The sequence below is a fragment of the Amblyraja radiata genome, chromosome 1 (assembly GCF_010909765.2).
Source record: "Amblyraja radiata isolate CabotCenter1 chromosome 1, sAmbRad1.1.pri, whole genome shotgun sequence".
Classification (NCBI taxonomy): Eukaryota; Metazoa; Chordata; class Chondrichthyes; order Rajiformes; family Rajidae; genus Amblyraja; species Amblyraja radiata.
The window spans coordinates 44,216,519-44,227,903 of NC_045956.1; the positions used below are offsets into that span (position 1 = coordinate 44,216,519).

Sequence of the window (11,385 nt, forward strand, 5' to 3'; positions counted from 1 at the left end):
TGAAACGAACTCCAAGACGTCAGTTAACTGTACCAAATTAGATGTAACTTAAGTATTTAAACAAACGCTTCCCATCTCCCGAAGAGGAAATGTAATGCTTTCCTTTCTTGGTGCTATCCCTGCATTTTGCAGCGAGCACATACATGGATCGGTCTGACAATCCGAGCCGCAGGAGCGGTCTACTCAGAATCTATAAGTCAATAATTGATTTATCAAGCAGAGGCTGGTTTCCCGAGCCAGCAAGTTTTATGTTTAGAATAACCGTAAAAGGTTGTATTATTATTCCCGACAAAGCGGGAAGCATGGCTGCATAGGCCAGTCAGACAGAATGACAACCTAGAGTGGGATCTTGCTGACTTTATTGCAAGACCCGTCTAACGAGGCAAAATGAAGGGAGACAAACACAACTTCTTTCTCCTTGTAGCGAGAGTGTATTTTTTGCCACTGTTATGCCACATATTTCAGCAACCGGTAAATGAGCCTGGAAACAAACATATGAATTTGGTATTCCATCGAGCCATAATTTCATTGTGATCCAACACCCATTTTGTGTTCTCATTGATTATACGTGATGATATTCCAACGTAAATTGAGATTAGGTAAATTATTACAGGATATTGATTCTTGATCGCACCCATGTGACTAACATACGCCACCACCATAGTGTATCAACTTAACGTTGAGCATGCAGATTATGCATATTTACTCAATAACCCTTTAACCTATAGAATACACTGAATATTTGTTAATTGATGCAAATCTCCTCCGCCTCTGAACTAGATGGCATTCATAATTTTCCACCTTAGAGCCCCATCAGTTTATAATACAACTGAAATTTCACTGACCAGATTACTGAAGCAATGCTGAATACTGTTCGTCTACCATAATGACCTTGGTAGCATCAGCTGGTAATAGCAGAAGGTCTGTCACAAGACCTACATGGCATTTGAGAGATTACTACTTTGCACGATGTAAGTTTCCCCCACTTGCACAGCTGAATTACCGCCACTATATTGCCAATTATACTTAATGAATAGAGGGCTGTTTTATCACAACAAGATTGTTCGAGGCTCCTATTAATTCCAATCTCTTACCCTAGGGCGGAGTCACAGGCTAATTAATAGTTAAAGGTAAATCCCAATGTTGAACAAATCTAGTTGCTATCACCTTCATTTTCTTAAACATAGTTTGAGGCTTAAACAGTAGATTTTAACAACATACAGCATTAGAATATCCTCCAGACAAGACATAACAAATGTTTTTGAGCTCCAAACATTGGGTTTAGTAATCTGGTGAATAACCTGGGAACTGAAGTTAACCCATTTTGCAATGTTTTATCATTGCCTTATTCAGATACATTTCAAAATGTCTCCGGTGATCTCTGTAAATGGAAGTATCCTAAGGAAATCAGATGCGAAGTTTCCTATTTTGGGAAAATCTGTACTGCACATGCGAGTTAAAGGACATTCTGCATCTTTTCCACAATGAACAGGCCACGCCTGCGAATTCCGTACCTGCTCGAGCAACAACTCTGGCCCGTTTTCCGAGCCAGTCCCGAAAGCCATTCCTGGCCATAATACTGAGCCTACCTCGAAAGACAACTCTGGACATAATTCTGAGCTTGCCTGTAAAGACAAATCTGGCCCAATTCTGTGCTTGGAACCTTAGTTTTGTGCAGTTTTACATGGTTAGATGTCAACCATTTGTGTGTTGTAAGGTCACTAGGATCCCTTCCATCCTTATCAAGGGAAATGCCATTTTCATACAACACATAAACTAAACACATGTTATCATTATCATTAGTACAAAAACAAGTGTAAATATTACCAACTTGTAGATGGTCCCATATTTTTCCTGAGCCTGACGGGTCTTGGATTTGAAGACCTATGTCCAGCTTTCATGCTGCCACCAACTTCAGTGAACTGCTTACTGCCAATGAAGGCATGGGGTGTGTTGTTGCCGCAACGATGAAGCTTTGCTCGTTGTTGGTACCTCGATTGGTCCGACAGCTTTTGCCTCCTTATCCAGGTTTTACCTGTTGAATAGGTCTTACATCAAGAGAAGGTTCGGCGGCTTGTCTTTAATGTCACCTCTGAAGCGTTGTTCATTCCTGGCATTTTTAGCATGAGGCGAACTCTAGCCCCTTCCGAGTATTCTGCCACCTTCATTTGTGAGGACTCCCTTGAATCCATACGCATGTATTCCAGTACGTTCCACAGGCATACTTTAGAATTTTGAAGTCAGTTACACTGACCACTCGCACTCCCCTCCACAGATGGGGGGATTCTTGGACAGGTGCTATAGTTTGTTTGGTTGTTTGGTTGTTGTCTTTTGCTCAAAAGTCCGTGAGCATTGCCACTTTCATTTCACTGCACATCTCGTATGTGTATGTGACAAATAAACTTGACTTGACTTGACTTGATCTCGGAGTCAGAACAAACTGACTCCGTATGTTCACTTCCTCCAAGAGGAAGACATCATGCTCCCTTCTATAGGCCCTTCTATAGGTGCTGCTGCCAGAGGGAGACCCTCGAATGCAAAGCTCCTCTTGCTGGAGCATATCGTGAGGGAGCATCCTCTACATCAGGAGCTCTTTCCAGACAGCCCTTCAACAGGAGCTGCTGCCACGGGCCCCCGAAGAGACCCGCGGATATAAAGTTCCTTTTGCTGGAGCATATCATGCTGGAGCTCTTTTTATAGGCTCAACAGTCCTTCTTGGCTTTCATGCCTTGGGGTATGCTCTGCAATACCTCCAACCTCAGGGTCAGAACAAAACTGCCCTGGTAAGCTCACCTCCTCCATGAGGGAGACATTATGCAGCCCTTCTGCAGATGCTGCTGCCATTGGCCCCCAAGAAGACCCGTGGATATAAGGCTCCTCTTCATGGAGCAGATCTTCCCTATAAAGCCCTTGAATAGAGCTGCTGCCACGGGCCCATGGGGTGACCCATGCATATAAAGCTCCTCCTGGAGCCTGTCATGATGGAGCATCCTTTCCATCAGGTGCTCCATCTTTGCCAGACGTCCACAGACGTTGCTTCTAGTGGGAGGAGAATCCTCCTGGCCCGACTCATCGGAGTCCACGGGCTTACTTTTAAATGGCTTTTCCTCCCTACAGGACTAGCCATGGTGCTCACAGTCGCCACTCTGATACGGCCTTCCTCATGGACTTACCCCTCCATGGGAACCTCAGCGGTCTGGAAGCCGCTGACCACCTTGTTAGTGGCTGGAGTAGCGCACCCGACGTCCGGCAGCTACCCGCGTTCCGTGGTCTGGACCGGAGTCTCCTCACAGCCCAAAGCCGGTTTCCCCGTGGCTCGGCCGGACTGCGCTACAACATCCAGCAGGAAACCTCTGTAAGAAGAGGTTCCTGCAAGAAAACACAACCTGGTAAGAAATAAGAACTTACCTGTAGGTTTAAACTTACTGCTGGCAGGAGCGATTAGCTTGCCAGCCCAGTGCCTCGCCATGCGAATTACGTAATGACACGCATGCGGACTGGCGGGGCTTCTTCACGGAATCACTCACGAGACTCCAATGTAAAATAACCAGCAGGTCCAGCAAGCAAGATGAAAAGCAAAAGGTAAGCTGTTTGACTTTAATGAGATGTTGATTAAAACTCAACTCCAAAGCTACATCTCTTTCATCGACTCTGTTTTGGTCTTCACCTTATCAAAAATATTCCCTTTGTTCTCCCTCTCCTCTGCAAGTTAAACCATGTTTAATATCTAACTTCTATCAGTTCTGAGGAATGAACTTTTCACTGTCCATCTTGGTGTATGGTGGTTCCTCTGCATTTAAATCATTGAACAAGTAATCCAGAGAAACACAAGGATCTGCAGATGCTGGAATCTTGTGTAAAGCACGGAATGCTGGAGCAATTTAGCAGGTCAGGCAGCATCAGTGGAGGGAATGGATAGGATAGGATACCATACAACCATATAACCATATAACAATTACAGCACGGAAACAGGCCATCTCGACCCTTCTAGTCCGTGCCGAACACGTATTCTACCCTAGTCCCATTTCCTGCGCTCAGACCATAACCCTCCATTCCTTTCCCGTCCATATAACTATCCAATTTATTTTTAAATGATAAAAACGAACCTGCCTTCACCACCTTCACTGGACGCTCATTCCACACAGCCACCACCCTCTGAGTAAAGAAGTTCCCCCTCATGTTACCCCTAAACTTCTGTCCCTTAATTCTCAAGTCATGTCCCCTTGTTTGAATCTTCCCTACTCTCAGTGGGAAAAGCTTATCCACGTCAACTCTGTCTATCCCTCTCATCATTTTAAAGACCTCTATCAAGTCCCCCCTTAACCTTCTACGCTCCAAAGAATAAAGCCTTAACTTGATCAACCTTTCTCTGTAACTTAGTTGCTGAAACCCAGGCAACATTCTAGCAAATCTCCTCTGTACTCGCTCTATTTTGTTGACATCCTTCCTATAATTAGGCGACCAAAATTGTACACCATACTCCAGAATTGGCCTCACCAATGCCTTGTACAATTTTAACATTACATCCCAACATCTATACTCAATGCTCTGATTTATAAAGGCCAGCACACCAAAAGCTTTCTTTACCACCCTATCTACATGAGATTCCACTTTCAGGGAACTGTGCACAGTTATTCCCAGATCCCTCTGTTCACCTGCATTCTTCAATTCCCTACCATTTACCAAGTGCGTCCTATTTTGATTTGTCCTGCCAAGATGTGGCACCTCACACTTATCAGCATTAAACTCCATCTGCCATCTTTCAGCCCACTCTTCCAACTGGCATAAATCTCTCTGTAGACTTTGAAAATCTACTTCATTATCCACAACCCCACCTATCTTAGTATCATCTGCATACTTACTAATCCAATTTACCACACCATCATCCAGATCATTGATGTACATGACAAACAACAGTGGACCCAACACAGATCCCTGTGGCACCCCACTAGTCACTGGCCTCCAACCTGACAAACAACCATCCACCATTACTCTCTGGCATCTCCCATTCAGCCACTGTTGAATCCATCTTGCTACTCCACCATTAATACCCAACAATTGAACCTTCTTAACCAACCTTCCGTTAGGAACCTTGTCAAAGGCCTTACTGAAGTCCATATATACAACATCCACTGCTTTACCCTCATCAATTTCCCGAGTAACCTCTTCAAAAAATTCAAGAAGATTAGTCAAACATGACCTTCCAGGCACAAATCCATGTTGACTGTTCCTAATCAGACCCTGTTTATCCAGATGCTTATATATATTATCTCTAAGTATCCTTTCCATTAATTTGCCCACCACTGACGTCAAACTAACAGGTCTATAATTGCTAGGTTTACTCTTAGACCCCTTTTTAAACAATGGAACAACATGCGCAGTACGCCAATCCTTTGGCACTACGATACATTTTGGGCCAGGACCCTTCCTCAGATAAGGATATCTCATAATCCAGTGATATTGACTAAAAATCCAGAGAAGACTCGAGTTCAAATCCCAAATCTTCAGTTAATAATCGAGAAGTGGTAATGACAGTTTAAACTGGGTTATGTTGCTCGAGGCCCAGTAATATGGTTTATTCTGAAATTGGCTAACAAGAGATCAAGAACATTATATGCCGGCCTTGCTAGTGACTAAGGAATAAATGATTGAAGAAAGATGGCTATTGTGCTGGATATTTCTAGCATCCTGTTTTTTTTGTTTTAAATTGCCAACACTTTGATTTTTTTACTGTTCATTCCTAGACTGCTGCTTGCCTTGCTTAAATGGTTCCAGACCTTTCACATCACACTAGAGGTTTATTTTACAAACTACAAGGAATAACAATACAAGTGTGAGTCACATGAACTACTGCATGAACTCATCCTGCTTATTTTGTTTTGTTATAAGAACAAATAACAATTCTCTCTAACATGCCATAGCTCACAATGCTCATGGAGGCTTTTGACTCCTTCAAATGTGACTTCAAAACTTCATGATAATTTGGACATAATGTTCATAATATAATGCTTTTATTTCCTTTATTTAACTCTGATGCTTTTGATATGTGAAATCGTTGTGGTATAATGAAGAAATCAGATGAGGTAACAAAATTGATTCAAGATCTGCAACAGGATCTCTGCTTGGGCTTTTTCACCTGGCCCTTTGCTAGGAAGAAGAAAAGATAATTGGCTACATTTTTTGTTCTTGATCATTGTCCACAAATGGCACACAACTAATAGTTAAACATGCACTTGTGCAAGTTTGCAATCCTACTAATGACTCACCAACAACCCTTAACCTTCCTAATAGACTCACTCAGCTCAGTATATGAAAATTGATGATCCGGTGAAAGATAACTAATATAAATTGTCTTAAATCACCGATTTAGTATTAATATTGTCCTTTGAGAAAACTAAATGAGACAATTGGAAAAAATATAATTGGACACTTCCTTAGCTATTATGATTACTAGTATTAAGATATGATAAAGGGACTGAAAGCTTTCAGGCAACCGTTTTCCTTGCAATTTTGATTACATCAGTTGATGAGCAATTGGTAAGTATACTTTCTAATAATAGTACGCAGGCTGTGTGGAGAGGCTCAGAGTTCAACAGAGGGCTTCTGATGAGCAGCAGTAGTTTACTACAGTCGTGACAAGCTAATTATTGGACACCAGAAAACAAACCCAGCGGATCAGGCAGCAACTGTGGAGGGAAATGGACAGAGACCTTCAAACACTATTGGACAATGTGGGTTAAAAATTGCATATGATTCTCTTGTTTAAGATGTACTGAATTTCACTATACAGGGGGCATATTTTACATGAGAAAAACACTTAGTTCATTTAAAATTGATTTAGTTTAGGTTACAATATAATTTGCAACATGTGTATGCAACAATAATTGACCTTTCGTAGATGCTTTCTGGATTTGACATTGTTTTTGAAAATTAAGCCATCCCTTTAAAGAAATAGCCTGTGCCTTCAGTTTGGTTTCCCTTTGATGTGATATAACATATTTAGAGGAAGTTTCATAATCACTGAATGGGGTGCAATGAGGGAGGATCAAGGTGGGTCTCACAGAACTATTTCATGGCAGCAACTCTGATCATCTGATTTGCACCATAAGACAAAGGAGCAGAATTAGGTAATTCATTCCATTGGGTCTACTAGGTCATTCAATCATGACTGATCTATTTTTCCCTGTCAACCCCATTCTCCGGCATTCTCTCCATAATATTCGAACCCCCTTCTTAATAAAAAACCTATCAATCTCTGCCTCAAAAATACCCAATGTCTTGTCCTCCATAGCCATCTGTGGCAATAAATTCCACAGTTTCACCATCATTCTCAAAGGTAGAATTGCAAAGGACACACTCAACCAAGTCTACCTGACAGAAAAGAGAAAGACAATGCAAAAAAGGACCGAGGAAAAGGGTGAAGTAAATGAGAAGGAGTATAGAATAAGAATAAGAATATAGAATGAATGAAGGACAGAATATATTAGAGAGAAACAAAGAGAACAGGAAATACAAACAGAACAGAGAAGTGAGAAAGGTGGAGATGAATTAAATTACTAATGCAAAAGTTAATCATTTATGTAACTTAGTGTAGAAATTTATAATGCAATTTTGGTCCGTGTATTAATCATTAATTTCAGGAATATTGCTTCCCTGCCTCTTGGCATTCTATTGCTTTAGTGACCATCTCTGATTCACAGTTGAGGTGATTTATTCCAAGCAAACTAGTATGTTTTACCGAATTAAATCTCTGTCATGGTGAATTAATATTAAATCTAATGAAAATGATCTAATGCACCAGCCTGTGGGATGCATACTTCAAGCCAAAAGTGACTGGATGCACAATATATTCCTGGGAGGTGTAGATTGGGGAAAATAAAATAAAACAGGTTTGAGATTTTTTTTAATTCTGCTTACTCCACCAAACAATCAACAATGACAGGATGCTCTGCCCATCAAAAGACTTCAGTAAGGCATGTGATAATATTTGGCTTGGTAGTCTGGTCTGGAATATTAGATTGCATGGGATGCAGGAAGGGAATGCCAAGAGAATACAAAATGTTTTTGGGGGAAGGAATCAGAGGGTAGCAGGGGAGAGTTGTCATTCGGAATGGTGCTCTGTGATCATCGGTGCTTTTATGTTAATGATTTGGATGACAATATTGTTTGCATGGTAAAGGGGCTGTCCCACTGCGGCGACCTAATCTGCGAGTTTAGAAGAGTTTGCCCTCGATTCAAACTCGCAGCATGGTCGACACGTGGTCCTAGGAGGTCACGGGAACTCTCCTTCATGCTCGAAGGAAGTTCCCGCCTACTCGCGGCCTAGGCTTGGTCGCGGAAATGTTTTCAGCATGTTGAAAATGTTTCCGTGAGTAAAAATTGGTCAGCATGGTTCTTTTTAACTCATAGTGCAGTGGAGTGGGGTCGCTATGTAGTTACAGGCAGTCGAGGGCAGCCGTAGGCAATCTCCCTTGCTGACTGGGCATTTTAATTGGCTCATTGGAGTTGTCAGGACCAAGGAAAACTGACTGGTAATGTAAAATGCCCGCTAAACTTTACTATAATTTGTCTGGCTTCTTAAAATTGTCCCCTCCCTCTCCCCCTCCCCCTCCAGGGCTCTGAGCACAGGAATTTGAATGTGATGATGTAACTGTACAAGTTAATGGTGAGACCACAAGGAGTATCATGTAAAGTTCTGGTTATCCGGCTACAGAAAAGATGGCATTAAGCTGAAAAGGGTGCAGAAAAGTTTAACAAGGATGTTACCGGGGTTGGTGGGCTTGAATTATAAGAAGAGGCTGGGTCTTTTTTCCCTGGAGCAATAAATTAGCAGGAACATTTTATTTGAACCCTTAGAAAATCTCTCATATTTATACACTTTTGCTAAATAGAGATAATTTTCAAGGTATATGATCAGATTTTCAATAAATTAATTCTGTTTTTCTTAACTGTTCATATTTTTGGAGGCTGAGGGGTGACATTATAGAGATCTACTAGACTACGTGGGACCCATTGGGTCCCATGTTCACACGGGAGGGCTGGTTCCCCAATGCAATATTCCACCTCTCCACCAATTACAATATTGGTGGCCGGGGGGGGTGGCTTTCTGGGGGAGGGGGGGGTGGCTTTCTGGAGCGCTAGTATGGGTATTGTGGGCTGAAGGGACTGGTTTCCAGAGGGCCAGTATGGACATTATGGGCCAAATGGATTCTTGGGGTGACAGCTCAGTCACTCATTTCTGATGAGCTGGCAGCTCACTCACAGCTGGTGGGCGAGCAGTTGACTCATGGCTATTCCTTAAAATTCTATTTCAAGCAGGGTGCAAGGCCACAGAATTCAAGTGCAGTTTCCGACCACTTCAAGCAGGGTGCAAGGCCACCGAATTCAAGTGCAGTTTCATACCACTTCAAGCAGGGTGCAGGACCACCAAACTCAGTGCAGTTTCCCACCACTTTAAGCAGGGTGCAGGGCCACCAAACTCAAGTGCAGTTTCATGCCACTTCAAGCAGGGTGCAAAGCCACCAAATGCTAGCGCTGTTTAATGCCATTTCAAGCAGGGTGCAAGGCCACCAGATTCAAATGCAGTTTCATACCATTTCATGCAGGGTGCAAGGCCACCACATTCAAATGCAGTTCCGCACCATTTCAAGCAGGGTGAAACCACCATAAAACCACACAAAACACCACACTTACAGTTCAGTAGACATTCAGTATGTTCAGTTGATTCACAGCTCAGACAGAGTCGTGACCTTTCCCTTCCCCATCTTGCAGACTGAGCCACACCCACACTTCCGGGTTTATAAGCCCTCCCCCGCCCCCCGGAAGGGATGTGGCCTTCATGGCTTGATTGACAGGAGAGATTCTCAACATTTTTTTAACCCTAATAACACTTTTATTTTTCATTGATGGGAAGAATCCTCTGCACCTGATGAGTGGAGGGGGACTGAATAAGATGGCCAAAAATCACAGCTGTAAGTGGTAGTGTTTATCTGAAATCAATACACAGTGCAAACAGGAAGTTGTCAAGTTACTCAGCATTGCAAAGCAGTTACCACCACCAACAACCATTTGCAGTGCAGCATTTCAAAGCAGTTACCACCACCAACAACCATTTGCTGTGCAGCATTTCAAAGCAGTTACCACCACCAACAACCATACGCAGTGCAGCATTTCAAAGCAGTTACTACCACCAACAACCATTAGCAGTGCAGCATTTCAAAGCAGTACCACCACCACCAACAACCATTTGCAGTGCAGCATTTCAAAGCAGTTACCACCACCAACAACCATTTGCAGTGCAGCATTTCAATACAGTTATCACCACAAACAACCATTTGCAGTGCAGCATTTCAAAGCAACCACATTTTCATTTTCAACCCACATTAAGGGCACTCACAGTTGAGTAGACATGTGTTCACTGTTATTCACAGCTCAGAGAGACATTACCCTCTCGCTTCCTCCATCTTGCAGAGATTGAGTGAGGCACAACATTTCCAGGTTTTATAGTCCCACCCCCCTCCCACCAGCAGGGGCAGCAGGGAGATTGTCAACATTTTTAAAACATTAATAACTCTTTTATATTTCATCGATGGGAAAAATTCTCTTGTCCTGCACAGCAGAGGGGGACTCTGAGTAAGATGGCCAAAAATCACAGCCGTAAGTGGCAGTGTTTTTTCAAAAATCATGAAACAGAAAAACAGGAAGTGGTCAAGATCTTACTTTTAGCAATATAGATAAAATAAAGAGGGGCATAGATGATAGTCAAGGTCCCACTTAGGCGACTTTTTAGGCGAGTGCAGGAGACTCTGCGCTCGCCTCATGATCGCCACATGGTCGCCACATGTTCGCTTGTGGTCGCGAGGAATTCCTGCTTTCTGGGGACTAGTCGCGGCCTCAGTTTGGTCGTCACACATTTTTCAACATTGGTCGCCATAGAGAAAATCGATAACCCTGTAGTCGTAGGTGCAATTGTAGTGGGGTCACCGTGTAGTTATGGGTAGTCGAGGTAGTCGTAGGTAGTTTTAGTTCATTGCCTTTGCTGACCGGGCATTTTCATTGGCTCATTGGGGGAAAAAAACATAAGCACGAGTTTTCAAAACCAAGGATAACCAATCGGTAATGTTAAATGCCCACCAAACTTCACAGCTGTATATCTCTGGCTTATTAAAAGTTGCCTGGTTTCTTAAAAGTGTCTCCACTCCTTCTCACCCCTTCTCCCCCCCCCCCCCCCCCCACCACCCCCCTTCTCCCCACTTCTCCCCTCCCCCCTCTTTTAAAGGACTGTGCTACCTTCCTGTTCATCGCGTGTGTGTCTGTATCACCTTGGCTTTGCACCGTCTGAATGTCAGACAGCGCTGCCCCGCTTTCCCTGGCACCCACCTTTGC

The 11,385-nt window shown here is 43.0% G+C and overlaps 1 pseudogene; it reads right to left on the reverse strand.

The window, feature by feature from the left end:
- Window positions 1-1,631: 1,631 nt before the first annotated feature.
- LOC116983647 lies at window positions 1,632-1,771 on the reverse strand (annotated as a pseudogene).
- Window positions 1,772-11,385: the final 9,614 nt, after the last annotated feature.